Genomic DNA, 16,498 nt, shown 5'->3' with positions numbered 1-16,498 from the left:
AACCCTTGCATACAGTTCATCAGGGCCTGGGGATTTGTTAGGTTTTAATTTATCTATTTGCCTAAGGACCGTGTACAGTTTATTATCGTCCTGTTCTACATAATTTATCATTTCTGGAATATCGCTGGTATCCTCCTGTGTAAAAAACTGAGAGGAAGTATGTATTAAAAATTCTACACATTTCCTTGTCACTGTCAGTGAGCTGACCCGAGGAACTTTTGAGTGGGCCTATCTTGTCCCTGATCTTACTTCTGTATACCTGAAAGAATCCTTTTGGGTTAGTCTTCGATTCTCTTGCAACTTTAACCTCATAATCTCTTTTTGCTTTTCTAATTCCCTTTATTTCTCTCTTTAACTGAATATATCGATTTCTTAATTGCCCCTCTCCTCTTTTGATTTGCCTATATATGCCTCTCTTTTGACCAATCAGATATTTTAATCTATTGTTCATCCATTTAGGATCATTTTTGTTTGATCTGATTTCCCTATTTGGAACATAATTTGACTGAGCAGCTAGAACTATGCCCTGGAAAGCGTCATTTCGGCAACCATCACCACCTACCTGACCCTTAGTCAGGTCATTCCAGTTCAGCCCACCTAAGTAATTTTTCAGTCCTATGAAATCAGCCAAGCGAAAGTCAGGGACGGAGACTTGATTGCCATTATTAGGGGAATTCCATGATATATTAAAACTGAGTGATTTGTGATCACTTTCCCCAAGCTCATCATTAACCTCAAGATTATTAATTAGTGTTTCCCTACTGGCAAGAACCAAGTCAAGGAGGTTATTTCCCCTAGTTGGCTCTGTCACAAACTGTTTTAAAAAAACAATCCTGGATCGTATCAAGAAAGTCACCTGACTCCAAATTTCCTGTCAAATTGCTCCAGTCAATCTGTCTATAGTTGAAATCTCCCATTAGCACAACATTTTCGTTTGTAGATGCCTTACGAATTTCGTCCCATAGAAGTTTACTGCACTCCCTATCAAGATTTGGGGCCCTGTAAATCACACCCAAAATTAGTTTTTCTCGGCCCTCGAGAAGCTGTAACCAAACAGATTCAGTGGTTGACGCTTCTAATTTTATATCTTGTCTAACACAACAATTTAAATTGTCTCTGACACACATCGCTACTCCACCACCCTTCCTGTTGACCCTGTCAGTGTGGAATAATTTATAGCCTTGTATGTGACATTCAGAGAGCATCTCTCTATCTTTCAGATTGAGCCAGGTCTCTGTTATAGCAATAATATCTATGTTTCTTGCACTTGCAATTAATCTTAGCTCATCTATCTTATTTCTTACACTCCTGCTATTAGTACAGTAAACCTTAAGGGAGCTAGTCCCTTGCTGCCCTCTGCTGCCCCCCCTTTGTTTGCTGACCTGATCTATTGTCTTTATTTATAACTTCATGCTGAATGCCTTTTATACATTTACTGTGTCCAACCCTAGTGTTGCAACCTGCTTGTTTCCCACACACACCCATACCTCTATCCTCTATCAGTTTAAAATCATAGGCATTTCACCAATGGCCTTCTCAATTGAGTTTGCAAGTGCTACCACCCCAGCCCCAGAGAGATGTACCCCATCCCTTGCATACTGTTCCAGTTGTCAATGAATGGGATTGCAAGTTCCTTGCAGTATCTGTCTGGCCAGCAATTTACACCAATTACCCTAGACAACCATTCATTTCCTACTCCCCTTCTAGGCAAGATGCTACATATGATTGGGACCCCTCCCTTAGACTTAATGAAATCTATAGCTGACCTGTACTTGTCTAGCAGCTCTTCTCTCCTACCCTTCCCAATATCATTTCCACCACTGATTGTCTCTGTCTGCGGTACCGCTTACCACAGTGACTGCTTAATTTATATACACATCCACCCCTTGTGATTTGTCTTGCATACTTATATATGTATGTATGTATGTACATATGTATTCTAGGATCTGTAATGTAGTCCAAATTCCTCTTATTCCCTTATGCTTTTCTCGATATATATACATGTATATATATATATATATATATATATATATATATATATATATATATATATATATATATATATATATATATATATATACATATATACAAATATATATATATATATATATATATATATATATATATATACACATATATATATATAAATATATATATATATATATATATATATATATATATATATATACACATATATTACTTTCATAGTTCCTTGACAATGTGAGTAGTCACGAAAGCGCATGGAATTTCACTACTCTTTCACAGTGGCTGTTTTGCATATATATATATATATATATATATATATATATATATATATATATATATATATATATATATATATATATATATATATATATATATATATATATATATATATGTATGTAAAGGCAAAGGGGATAAAAGAGAGTGCAAAAATTATAGGGGGATAAGTCTGTTGAGTGCACCTGGTAAAGTGTATGGTAGAGTTATAATTGAAAGAATTAAGAGTAAGACGGAGAATAGGATAGCAGATGAACAAGGAGGCTTTAGGAAAGGTAGGGGGTGTGTGGACCAGGTGTTTACAGTGAAACATATAAGTGAACAGTATTTAGATAAGGCTAAAGAGGTCTTTGTGGCATTTATGGATTTGGAAAAGGCGTATGACAGGGTGGATAGGGGGGCAATGTGGCAGATGTTGCAAGTGTATGGTGTAGGAGGTAGGTTACTGAAAGCAGTGAAGAGTTTTTACGAGGATAGTGAGGCTCAAGTTAGAGTATGTAGGAAAGAGGGAAATTTTTTCCCAGTAAAAGTAGGCCTTAGATAAGGATGTGTGATGTCACCGTGGTTGTTTAATATATTTATAGATGGGGTTGTAAGAGAAGTAAATGCGAGGGTCTTGGCAAGAGGCGTGGAGTTAAAAGATAAAGAATCACACACAAAGTGGGAGTTGTCACAGCTGCTCTTTGCTGATGACACTGTGCTCTTGGGAGATTCTGAAGAGAAGTTGCAGAGAGTGGTGGATGAATTTGGTAGGGTGTGCAAAAGAAGAAAATTAAAGGTGAATACAGGAAAGAGTAAGGTTATGAGGATAACAAAAAGATTAGGTGATGAAAGATTGAATATCAGATTGGAGGGAGAGAGTATGGAGGAGGTGAACGTATTCAGATATTTGGGAGTGGACGTGTCAGCGGATGGGTCTATGAAAGATGAGGTGAATCATAGAATTGATGAGGGAAAAAGAGTGAGTGGTGCACTTAGGAGTCTGTGGAGACAAAGAACTTTGTCCTTGGAGGCAAAGAGGGGAATGTATGAGAGTATAGTTTTACCAACGCTCTTATATGGGTGTGAAGCGTGGGTGATGAATGTTGCAGCGAGGAGAAGGCTGGAGGCAGTGGAGATGTCATGTCTGAGGGCAATGTGTGGTGTGAATATAATGCAGAGAATTCGTAGTTTGGAAGTTAGGAGGAGGTGTGGGATTACCAAAACTGTTGTCCAGAGGGCTGAGGAAGGGTTGTTGAGGTGGTTCGGACATGTAGAGAGAATGGAGCGAAACAGAATGACTTCAAGAGTGTATCAGTCTGTAGTGGAAGGAAGGTGGGGTAGGGGTCGGCCTAGGAAAGGTTGGAGGGAGGGGGTAAAGGAGGTTTTGTGTGTGAGGGGCTTGGACTTCCAGGAGGCATGCATGAGCGTGTTTGATAGGAGTGAATGGAGACAAATGGTTTTTAATACTTGACGTGCTGTTGGAGTGTGAGCAAAGTAACATTTATGAAGGGATTCAGGGAAACCGGCAGGCCGGACTTGAGTCCTGGAGATGGGAAGTACAGTGCCTGCACTCTGAAGGAGGGGTGTTAATGTTGCAGTTTAAAAACTGTAGTGTAAAGCACCCTTCTGGCAAGACAGTGATGGAGTGAATGATGGTGAAAGTTTTTCTTTTTCGGGCCACCCTGCCTTGGTGGGAATCGGCCAGTGTGATAAAATATATATATATATATATATATATATATATATATATATATATATATATATATATATATATATATATATATATATATATATATATATATATATATATATAGAAGATTTAAGAGATACATTGTTAATATAAAGGTGGCATATACGGTACATGTTGTTACGTGTGTATCACCGATTATAAGGCGAAAATCTCATCCAGCTCCTCAGAGCTGGGGCGTGTGCCCAAAATGCAGCAGGCATTACCCCTTTGAACAGCCGCACTGAGCCGCTGGAACAGAAAACTAGCTGCCCTGGGATCCCTAGTTACCCTGATGAGTATTTTTCCCAGCTCCTTAAGGAAATTAGATGCACTCTTTCCCCATGAGCCAAGGGTCTCTGAGCCTATGGGAACAAACATATAATGATGGGCAAGTTCTCCATATTTTCTAGACTTTTGGGACTCCCTGAAGCTGGCAGCTGCCCCTCCTTCCTCCCTGGTGTATTGGAGATAGGTATCAGCCAAGGTAGATGCACATGTATAGTCCCACACCACCTGCTTCCCATCTGTCCAGGCTTGAAGGGTGATACCATCTGAACGCTTCTGGCTGCCATCAGATCTGCATAGTTGGGGTGGCTCCCTTACTGCTGGGCATCCAGCTGTTGTGAGGCTCCTCTTGATAATGTTATTAACCTCCTCATGTCTTGCAATCTTTCCCTCGGATTTACGGCACACAAGACCATAGTACCCGAATCGGTCTGCTGCTTCACTGCCACAAATACACCTGTGTTCGGCGAGAATAGGGGCGGCAAGTCGAAGGGCAACACCAATGCGGATGGTCTGTGGGTCGAGGCGTGTGCCAAGGCTGGAGTTGGGAACAGCCAACAGAAAGTCCCCAGCATGAGGGGCTCTCACTGCCAGGAGGCGGGCTCTATCCTTCCCTGACACACTCTGAAGCATTGTTGAGGCAATATTTTCCACTATTGGACCATCCCAGTGCGATTGTTTGTAGTTGTTGGGGGGAGCAGGTCTGGTTTCAGAGCCCGTCACTCTGTCTGACTTTTTTGGGTTATCCTAGGTTCTCTACACATATGCTGCTATGTATGATAATTCTATGTAACTGTATTGTGTATACCTGAATAAATTTACTTATTTACTTACTTACTTACTTACCCGTTAGATTATCCCAGATCATTGCTCCGTCAATGAATTTTTGGTCCTGGACTCCAATCTTGTCCCTAAGATGTTCAGGGAGAATCGCTGTTACAAGCTCTCTGGATGCAATACACGAGGACAGAAAAGCAGGTAACGCAATCTGTGATGACTTGCGGACACCAGTGCCTCCTAGTCTGACTGGAAGTGTAGCTTGGTTCCACTGCCCGTCTTCTAGAGTAAGGTTAAGTACTTTCGTAAAAATCTGCCTCAGAATACTGTCATATTCGTGCAGTATAGGGTTATATATATATATATATATATATATATATATATATATATATATATATATATATATATATATATATATATATATATATATATATATATATATATATATATATATATATATATATATATATATATATATATATATATATATATATACATATATATATATATATATATATATATATATATATATATATATATATATATATATATATATATATATATATATATATATATATATAAAATCCAAGCAAAATTATATTCTACAATGGGCCGGGCATCTATGAGATACCTCAAACAGAGTCCCGATTCCAAATGCGTATAGAATTTCCCGGTAGGCTCCTACTCAGCACTAAATTTTATCACATGGGGTCATCTTATCTCTTCTATTTACACAGAGCCGTAGCTCGATCACTAGCGCATTCAGCTCATACAATGAGGTCGGGAGACCGAATCCCCGGTACTGCTGGAAAACATTAGGATGTTTCCTTAAAACACCTGCTGTCCATGTTCACCCATCAGTAAAATGGGAACCTGGATGTTAGTCGACTGGTGTGGGTCGCATCCTGTTTCAAAACTGACCCAATTTGCCCGAAATGCTCGGCATAACAAAAGGTTTTCTATATAGTTGTATGTCATTGATGTCAACTAGGCCTGTATACCTTGTACATGTACTTGTGGAAATAAAGATATATTATTACCCTTCACATCACGACTTGCTCAAGATTAACACGGCTGTTAGGTAAGACACATATGCAACAGTTAGGTATCTTTATTATGAAACGTTTCGCCTACACAGTAGGCTTCTTCAGTCAAGTACAGAAAAGTTGATAGAAGCAGAAGATACTATCAACTTTAGAAGCAGAAGATACTATCAACTTTTCTGTACTTGACTGAAGAAGCCTACTGTGTAGGCGAAACGTTTCATAATAAAGATACCTAACTGTTGCATATGTGTCTTACCTAACAACCTGTCGGTATTTTATACCATTTTAATGTTCATTAACACGGCTAACTGTTACAATATTACGTTGATGTGCACACTCCAAATGTGTTATATACTTTCCTGAGATCATGAAAAATTATTGGAGAAAGGCCACACCACTCCTACGAGCCCTCCTAGGGCGGGGAAGGTGCTAGAGCTAGAGCTTGTTACCACCTGCAGCTCACAAGACTGCCACTTCCACGAGCCCTCCTAAAGTCAGTGCTGGATCAGCCGGGCTGTGGTTCGTACGTTGGACTGCGTGCGGCCAGTAGTAACAGCCTAGTTGATCAGGCCCTGCTCCATCGGGAGACCTGGCCATGGACGGGGCCGCAGGGGCGTTGATCCCTGGAATAACCTCCAGGTAGGGCGGGAAGATGGTAGACCAGAGGCCTAGCTTCTCCCTACGAGCCCCGTGAGGGCAGGGACTGACTGGGGCTAGGCCTGGGGACAGTTGGTCCCAAAGATGAGAAGGTCCTTGTACCTCCTCTCATGAAAGACAGGGAGCCAAGGCCGGGTCACCATCTGGAAAAGACCCAGACCTCGGTATAGTTTGGCATAAAAACCCTTCTCCAAACCAGATATTATAAATTCATTAAGGGGATAGCGCGAACGCAGTCCCCTGCTAACAAAAATTTCGCACTCGAGTTAACCACATTTGGGTTAATCGCAGGGGTCAGCACCACCGGAGTGCAATGGTGAGCCTCGCCCTGGGAAAACCGCCTTCGTGATCACGGTATCTCCTGTGCCAGGTAAGTATGACTTACCGACTCTTGCTGCTAACCCTACCACATAAGACTGAACACAACTTAGCTCCTCAGTTATATTTATGTAAATTTCTATAAACTTATAATTGCAAACAATAGAAATGTAAAATATTAGTTTTATTTTTTCCAACAAATTTATTGAATTTAGTTATTGAATAAGTTAAAGATGCGTTGCATTTTTAAATGTTTTTTCTTTTTTTGGTAAGCGATCAATTATTTTTCCACCACTGATATCTGATATTCATGAAGGACTACAAATCTTTTGATCATTTACCCGAAACCTTTACTTCGGCTCACTAGTCCAAGATGTTAAAAAAATATTCCACATTTTAAGGTGTATTATGGACAATTGTCACCTTGAGTCATTAGGCTCTGGAATGTAATACAATAAATGAATTCAAGGATAACTCACTCAAAAGTATTCAAGAAATGTCAAATTATTTTATCCACAGTGGTATATTGCAGACCACTGTGGAAAATCCTCCGGGTTTAGCGCTTCCCCTTGATTATAATAATAATAATAATGCATAAATAACTAATGCAATTGATACCAGATACTATAAAGATGTAAGTTCATTTTTTTTTATCCCACAGCAGATAAACTATGTATATATGGGGGAAACTATTACTTTCTTACCAGTATAACCGTATACGTATTTTTTTTTTACTCCCTACCTCAGCTCTTCCTATCTCTTAAGTCTGATCGATACCATGCCTAACCCTTCTAGTGTAGGGTAGGTGCCTGAGCCCGAGCCTTTAGCTTATAAGCAGGTGGTGCCAGGTGGCACGGGTGTCGTGCGTGGAGAGCATGGCAAACGTGGCCCCCAGAGCCCAAGTGGGCATGCAAAAGTACAAGTGGGGCAGCGCGGGAGAAAACCTTAGCCAGGTGTGAGGGGGGGTTTAGACAGGGGCGGGAATAGTCGTGGAAGGTGTGATGAGGTCTGCTGCTTGATGGCAGCGACGGTTAATGGCGTGTGTGTCTGGGGGCACCAGATAGCGTGCTCCTTGAGAGAGGGGCATGTGCCCAGTGTTCAGATGTGTCTGCAAATTGTGGAATGTGAGTAGTGTTAGGTTCTGGTTAGAGGTGTTGCTGCCTGCGCCTGTGTGCGCCTAAGGTACGCTGGTGCGGTTGAGGTGGCGTATGCTGCTGCTGTGTATATGAATCTTGGACTATATGTTGTATGATAGTGGGTGGGGTCTGTATGGTGGAGGTTTGAGGAGCATTCTTATGTTCTATGTCAAGTATTGGGTATGTATTTTATACCTATGCATACACAATGTATAAAAACACTGGTAGTGTTACTTGTGCAGGACCTGCTGTTATGAGGCCTCTTGTATGCACAAGGACAGACCCTTTGTAATTACTTGAGGATATTTGTGAAATGGGTTGTGTATATACATGTACTGTATCAATGTGTTACGATGTTGTATTCTTTTTCTTTACTGTATAATTTGTATGTTTGGTTGTGAATAGGTTTGGGTGGGACATGCAAGGGGGAAGGGTTGAGGCTTCAAACACGTTTGTGTTGGTGATAATTTTTAGGATAGGTGTCTTTCCTGTAGTGAAATACTTATGTGTGCTACATACCTTTTATGTTGTAGCAATGTAATGTTTGTTGTGATATATATCTTGTTAGTACACTGTTCAGGCAGTCTTGTGGTCGTTTAATACACTTTGTGGACAAGCATGACAACTGTTATATTAATGTATATATGTCAATATGTCAATATGTCATATATGTCAATAGGCCCGGTGGCCTGGTGGCTAAAGCTCCCGCTTCACACACGGAGGGCCCGGGTTCGATTCCGGGCGGGTGGAAACATTCGACACGTTTCCTTACACCTGTTGTCCTGTTCACCTAGCAGCAAAAATAGGAACCTGGGTGTTAGTCGACTGGTGTGGGTCGCATCCTGGGGGACAAGATTAAGGACCCCAATGGAAATAAGTTATAGTCCTCGATGACGCACTGACTTTCTTGGGTTATCCTGGGTGGCTAACCCTCCGGGGTTAAAAATCCGAACGAAATCTTATCTTATCTTAATAGGGGGGTAAAAGGGGGGGGAGTGTTGGAAGCCACACGGAGTTGTGTGGTTCATTAGGCGATGGAAGGTTATCACATCAGTTGCCGGATAGGTCTTGTATTTTATTTATTAACTGTTCTGTACTATTTTAAATACAATCTTGCTTAACATAGGTGCATGGGATATAATGCTTAGGGGATGAGGGACAGTTTGTATCAGCACTAAGTTAAACGTCTGTGTGATTTTGACAATGAAATTTATAATTCTGTGTAAGAATTGATACTGTGCTCTTTTATCTATTTAATGTATTGTATTGTTTGAAATAAAATATAAAAAAAAAACCTCAGCTCATCTGGGTTTATGTATTATGTTTTCGGATTCCTATTCGGCATTAGCATAGTAAAGCAACTCGTTAGCTTTGTAAAAAATCTGAGTACAAGTTTTGCGTTCAGTTAAAGAAAATAAGCATCGACACCATGCCTAACCCTTCTAGGGTAGGGTAGGTGCCTGAGCCCGAGCCTTTAGCTCATAAGACTGTCATTCCCATTAGCCCACTTGGGGCGGGGATGGCAGACCAGAGAGGCCTAGCTTGTGGCTAGGCCTGGGGACAGTTGATCCCAAAGATGAGGAGGTACTTGTGCCTCCTCCCATGGGAGACTTAGGTCTCAGACACTCCCTAAAGAGGGAGCCAAAGCCGGGCCACCACTTGGACAAGGCCCGGGCCGGGAGACTACCGGCTAATCTTTAACTAACTAACTAACTAAGAAAATAAGCATCGACACCATGCCCAGCCCTTCTAGGGTAGGGTAGGTGCCTGAGCCCGAGCTTACAGCTCACAAGACTGTCATTCCCATTAGCCCCCTTGGGGCGGGGATGACAGACCAGAGAGGCCTAGCTTGGGGCTAGGCCTGGGGACAGTTGGTCCCAAAGATGAGGAGGTACTTGTGCCTCCTCCCATGGGAGACTTAGGTCTCAGACACTCCCTAAAGAGGGAGCCAAGGCCGGGCCACCACTTGGAAAAGGCCCGGGCCGGGAGAATACCGGCTAATCTTTAATAATAATAATAATAATAGAAAATAAGTGATCGACACCATGCCTAACTCTTCTAGGGTAGGGTAGGTGCCTGAGCCCGAGCCTTTAGCTCATAAGACTGTCATTCCCATTTGCCCCTTTGGGGCGGGGATGGCAGACCAGAGAGGCCTAGCTTGTGCCTAGGCCTGGGGACAGTTGGTCCCAAAGATGAGGAGGTACTTGTGCCTCCTCCCATGGGAGACTTAGGTCTCAGACACTCCCTAAAGAGGGAGCCAAAGCCGGGCCACCACTTGGACAAGGCCCGGGCCGGGAGACTACCGGCTAATCTTTAACTAACTAACTAACTAAGAAAATAAGCATCGACACCATGCCCAGCCCTTCTAGGGTAGGGTAGGTGCCTGAGCCCGAGCTTACAGCTCACAAGACTGTCATTCCCATTAGCCCCCTTGGGGCGGGGATGACAGACCAGAGAGGCCTAGCTTGGGGCTAGGCCTGGGGACAGTTGGTCCCAAAGATGAGGAGGTACTTGTGCCTCCTCCCATGGGAGACTTAGGTCTCAGACACTCCCTAAAGAGGGAGCCAAGGCCGGGCCACCACTTGGAAAAGGCCCGGGCCGGGAGAATACCGGCTAATCTTTAATAATAATAATAATAATAGAAAATAAGTGATCGACACCATGCCTAACTCTTCTAGGGTAGGGTAGGTGCCTGAGCCCGAGCCTTTAGCTCATAAGACTGTCATTCCCATTTGCCCCTTTGGGGCGGGGATGGCAGACCAGAGAGGCCTAGCTTGTGCCTAGGCCTGGGGACAGTTGGTCCCAAAGATGAGGAGGTACTTGTGCCTCCTCCCATGGGAGACTTAGGTCTCAGACACTCCCTAAAGAGGGAGCCAAGGCCGGGCCACCACTTGGAAAAGGCCCGGGCCGGGAGAATACCGGCTAATCTTTAATAATAATAATAATAAGAAAATAAGTGATCGACACCATGCCTAACCCTTCTAGGGTAGGGTAGGTGCCTGAGCCCGAGCCTTTAGCTCATAAGACTGTCATTCCCATTTGCCCCCTTCGGGCGGGGATGGCAGACCAGAGAGGCCTAGCTTGTGGCTAGGCCTGGGGACAGTTGGTCCCAAAGATGAGGAGGTACTTGTACCTCCTCCCATGGGAGACTTAGGTCTCAGACACTCCCTAAAGAGGGAGCCAAGGCCGGGCCACCACTTGGAAAAGGCCCGGGCAGGGAGAATACCGGCTAATCTTTAATAATAGAAAATAAGTGATCGACACCATGCCTAACTCTTCTAGGGTAGGGTAGGTGCCTGAGCCCGAGCCTTTAGCTCATAAGACTGTCATTCCCATTTGCCCCTTTGGGGCGGGGATGGCAGACCAGAGAGGCCTAGCTTGTGCCTAGGCCTGGGGACAGTTGGTCCCAAAGATGAGGAGGTACTTGTGCCTCCTCCCATGGGAGACTTAGGTCTCAGACACTCCCTAAAGAGGGAGCCAAGGCCGGGCCACCACTTGGACAAGGCCCGGGCCGGGAGAATACCGGCTAATCTTTAACTAACTAACGAAAATAAGTAGGGACTCAAGATATCTGCAGCAAAATCCAAAGCCATGATCCTTCGCACCAAGGTGCCCAGTCAGAGGCTGCGGGTCCTGGGCATCGACCTGGAGTGGGTTCACAGTTATAGGTACCTTGGCATCTACATTGACATCGACACCATGCCCAGCCCTTCTAGGGTAGGCTAGGTGCCTGAGCCGGAGCTTTTAGCTCATAAGACTGTCATTCCCATTAGTCCCCTTGGGGCGGGGATGGCAGACCAGAGAGGCCTAGCTTGTGGCTAGGCCTGGGGACAGTTGGTCCCAAAGATGAGGAGGTACTTGTGCCTCCTCCCATGGGAGACTTAGGTCTCAGACACTCCCTAAAGAGGGAGCCAAGGCCGGGCCACCACTTGGAAAAGGCCCGGGCCGGGAGAATGCCGGCGAATCTTTAATAATAATCTACATTGACAGGCACCTCACCTTCCAGAAACATGTGCGCCACATCTGCAGAGGGTCAGGGCATTGAGTGCCATGGCCAACCCTAGGGTTGGGGCCAGCCTCGAGGTCATGAGGTTGTTCTACATCCAGGCAATACGTTCCCTCGTTGACTATGGGGCACTTGCTCTGGTTCACGCCAGACCCACAAACATCAAATCCCTCTGTGTCATCCAGAACACAGCTGTACGGGCCATGCTGGGGGCTCCTAGGTGGGCCAATGCAGTGGCTCTGAACCTTGAGGTGCAGCTACAGCCTCTTGAAGACAGGATCCAACTGGTAGCTGCCAGGAGGATTGCAAAGTATCTCCGACTCCCAGGGGCTGACAAATTGATGAGAGATTTACGGGTCCGCCAGGGACAGGTCATTCCACTGCATCCCGGCCGCCGATGGATGTGGTCGGTAGCAGATGCCACACAGAAGCTCTTGCCATGACATTGCTCCAGGAGGGAGGCTGCGACAGACTGGCAGCGAACTACACGGTGCCACCCCCTTGGGCACCAGAGCTGTTTGCGGTGAGCTGGACAACCCTACCAGACAGCAAGAGGCATTGCACCCGGGACATTCTGCACCACCTTGCCTCGGCTAGCATTGTGGGTGCGGAAGGCCCAGGGTGTGTGCCATATTACACTGATGGCTCCAGAGACCCAGTGGCAGGCTGCACAGCTGCTGGGATGTTCCACAGCAATCTGACAGCAGGTTGGCGCCTCCCAGACCATTGCACCATCCTCCAGGCCGAACTCTTTGCCATCCAACATGCTCTGCGGCATGCTCTTGCAGACCATCAGCACCCCCCCCATCATCCACGTTGATTCCAAGGCAGCAATCCAAGCGCTTATGCACAGAGAGCCAAAGGACAACATACACTTAATCACATCCATCCGGGGTGACCTGCAAACTCTCATGGCCCAGGGTCGCAGGGCTACCATCAACTGGATCCCGAGCCATGTGGGTATCCCTGGCAATGATGCTGCAGATGAGGCTGCTAGGACTGCAACCCTCGAGGCACAGCCACATGCTGCGATCTCCATCAGCCTCAGCCAGATTGCGCTGTTGGCTGCTGGTGCGGCGAGGCGCCTATTCCCTGACCCTGGGGAGTCACGGAGCCTCTGTTGGTATGTCAGGGCGACCCACAGGGTGCCCCCTCCAAGTCTTCGGACACAATCCAGGGAACTGAGGGTGCATATCCACCGCCTACGCTTAGGGTATCCCACCACTGCGCGGATTGTTGAACAGGCACGAGAGGAGCTCTGTGCCCATTGTGACCGAATGGTTCCGCAGCCCTTGGTGCACTACCTGTTAGACTGCCCGGCTACGATGCCCCTTCGCCGTAGACACTTCCCAATGACCCCAGTAGGGCAGACCCGAGAGAATGAGGCAGCACATCTTGTGTACTTAGCTGTCAGGGACTTGGAAACCTTACTTCCAGTCCTTGCATGTCATCCGCCTCCCCGCTGAAGTTGCTGCGAGGGCCTGCTTTGGGCCTCCATTGCACTGCACACCAGCCACTGTTAGTGCACACTAACGTTTGGTACGTCATCTGGCCATAGGGCCGGTGAGGTACACCCCACCCCCTTCCTGCTGAAGACCTGCCACACAGGTGCAAGTAACGATAAATGTCACTTCCCTTCCGGGGAGCCAATGCCGGGTCACCAAAATGGACGAGACCCGGGCCGGGATTACCGGCGAATCAAATAGAATAGAATAGAAAATAAGTAGAGTAGATGAAGGTCAAGAGAGGCCTGAGCTTGCTACCATCTGCAGCTCATAAGACTGCCATCCCCACGAGCCCCTTTGAGGCGGGGTAGATGGCAGACCAGAGGCCTAGCTTCTCTCTACGAGCCCCGTGAGGGCGGGGAATGTGGCTAGGCCTGGGGACACTTGGTCCCAAAGATGAGGAGGTACTGTACCTCCTCCCATGGGAGACTTAAGTCTCGAGACACTCCCCAGATAGGGAGCCAAGGCCGGGTCACCACTACTTGGAAAAGACCCGGGCCGGGAGAATACCGGCGAATATAAAAAAAAAAAAAAATAAGTAGAATAATGTTGGGGTTCTTAGTTTAAAGTTTGTATTTAATTAAATAAGTTTATTTAGGCACAGGTACACATAAGTACAACTATCATACAGAGTGCAAATTACCTCCATTGACACCATGCCTAACCCTTCTAGAGTAGGGTAGGTGCCTGAGCCCGAGCCTTTAGCTCACAAGACTGTCATGCTCATTAGCTCCCTTAGGGCGGGGATGGCAGACCAGAGAGGCCTAGCTTGTGGCTAGGCCTGGGGACAGTTGGTCCCAAAGATGAGGAGGTACTTGTGCCTCCTCCCATGGAAGACTTAGGTCTCAGACACTCCCTAAAGATTAACACGGCTAACTGTTACAATATTACGTTGATGTGCACACTCCAAATGTGTTATATACTTTCCTGAGATCATGAAAAATTATTGGAGAAAGGCCACACCACTCCTACGAGCCCTCCTAGGGCGGGGAAGGTGCTAGAGCTAGAGCTTGTTACCACCTGCAGCTCACAAGACTGCCACTTCCACGAGCCCTCCTAAAGTCAGTGCCGGATCAGCCGGGCTGTGGTTCGTACGTTGGACTGCGTGCGGCCAGTAGTAACAGCCTAGTTGATCAGGCCCTTCTCCATCGGGAGGCCTGGCCATGGACCGGGCCGCAGGGGCGTTGATCCCCGGAATAACCTCCAGGTAGGGCGGGAAGATGGTAGATCAGAGGCCTAGCTTCTCCCTACGAGCCCCGTGAGGGCAGGGACTGATTGGGGCTAGGCCAGGGGACAGTTGGTCCCAAAGATGAGAAGGTCCTTGTACCTCCTCCCATAAAGACAGGGAGCCAAGGCCGGGTCACCATCTGGAAAAGACCCGGACCGGGATAGTGTCGGATAATCAACAAGAAAATTATTGGCATAAAAACCTTCCCTAAACCAGATATTATAAATTCATTAAGAGGATAGCGCGAACGCAGTCCCCTGCTAACAAAAATTTCGCACTCGAGTTAACCACATTTGGGTTAATCGCAGGGGTCAGCACCACCGGAGTGCAATGGTGAGCCTCGCCCTGGGAAAACCGCCTTCGTGATCACGGTATCTCCTGTGCCAGGTAAGTATGATCTTCAGGTTAGTTAGTTAGTTAGTTAAAGATTAGCCGGTATTCTCCCGGCCCGGGCCTTTTCCAAGTGGTGGCCCGGCCTTGGCTCCCTCTTTAGGGAGTGTCTGAGACCTAAGTCTCCCATGGGAGGAGGCACAAGTACCTCCTCATCTTTGGGACCAACTGTCCCCAGGCCTAGTCACAAGCTAGGCCTCTCTGGTCTGCCATCCCCGCCCCAAGGGGGCAAATGGGAATGACAGTCTTATGAGCTAAAGGCTCGGGCTCAGGCACCTACCCTACCCTAGAAGGGTTAGGCATGGTGTCGATGATGACTTATCGAGTTAGTTAAAGATTAGCCGGTATTCTCCCGGCCCGGGCCTTTTCCAAGTGGTGGCCCGGCCTTGGCTCCCTCTTTAGGGAGTATCTGAGACCTAAGTCTCCCATGGGAGGAGGCACAAGTACCTCCTCATCTTCGGGAACAACTGTCCCCAGGCCTAGCCACAAGCTAGGCCTCTCTGGTCTGCCATCCCCGCCACAAGGGGGCAAATGGGAATGACAGTCTTGTGAGCTAAAGGCTCGGGCTCAGGCACCTACCCTACCCTAGAAGGGTTAGGCATGGTATCGATCTGACTTATCGACTCTTGCTGCTAACCCTACCACATAAGACTGAACATAACTTAGCTCCTCAGTTATATTTATGTAAATTTCTATAAAATTATAGTCGCAAACAATAGAAATGTAAAATATTAGTTTTATTTTTTCCAACAAATTTATTGAATTTAGTTATTGAATAAGTTAAAGATGCGTTGCATTTTTAAATGTTTTTTCCTTTTTTTGGTAAGCGATCAATTATTTTTCCACCACTGATATCTGATATTCATGAAGGACTACAAATCTTTTGATCATTTACCCGAAACCTTTACTTCGGCTCACTAGTCTAAGATGTTAAAAAAATATTCCACATTTTAAGGTGTATTATGGACAATTGTCACCTTGACTCACTCAAAAGTATTCAAGAAATGTCAAATTATTTTATCCACAGTGGTATATTGCAGACCACTGGAAAATCCTCCGGGTTTAGCTCTTCCCCTTGATTATAATAATAATAATAATGCATAAATAACTCAATGCAATTGATACCAGATACTATAAAGATGTAAGTTCATTTTTTTTTATCCCACAGCAGATAAACTAT

General features: G+C 45.5%; 2 non-coding genes across 2 annotated transcripts; both read right to left on the bottom strand.

The window, feature by feature from the left end:
- Positions 1 to 6,950: 6,950 nt before the first annotated feature.
- Positions 6,951 to 7,113, bottom strand: LOC128694963 (U1 spliceosomal RNA). Its single transcript, XR_008407932.2, has one exon. It is a non-coding gene; the product is annotated as a U1 spliceosomal RNA (small nuclear RNA).
- Positions 7,114 to 15,160: 8,047 nt separating this feature from the next.
- LOC128694964 (U1 spliceosomal RNA) lies at positions 15,161 to 15,323 on the bottom strand. The gene has a single exon (XR_008407933.1). It is a non-coding gene; the product is annotated as a U1 spliceosomal RNA (small nuclear RNA).
- Between the last annotated feature and the right edge of the window lie 1,175 nt (positions 15,324 to 16,498).

The sequence above is a fragment of the Cherax quadricarinatus genome, chromosome 45 (genome assembly GCF_038502225.1).
Source record: "Cherax quadricarinatus isolate ZL_2023a chromosome 45, ASM3850222v1, whole genome shotgun sequence".
In the NCBI taxonomy this organism is placed as follows: Eukaryota; Metazoa; Arthropoda; class Malacostraca; order Decapoda; family Parastacidae; genus Cherax; species Cherax quadricarinatus.
This window is presented reverse-complemented; position numbering and strand designations above follow the sequence as displayed.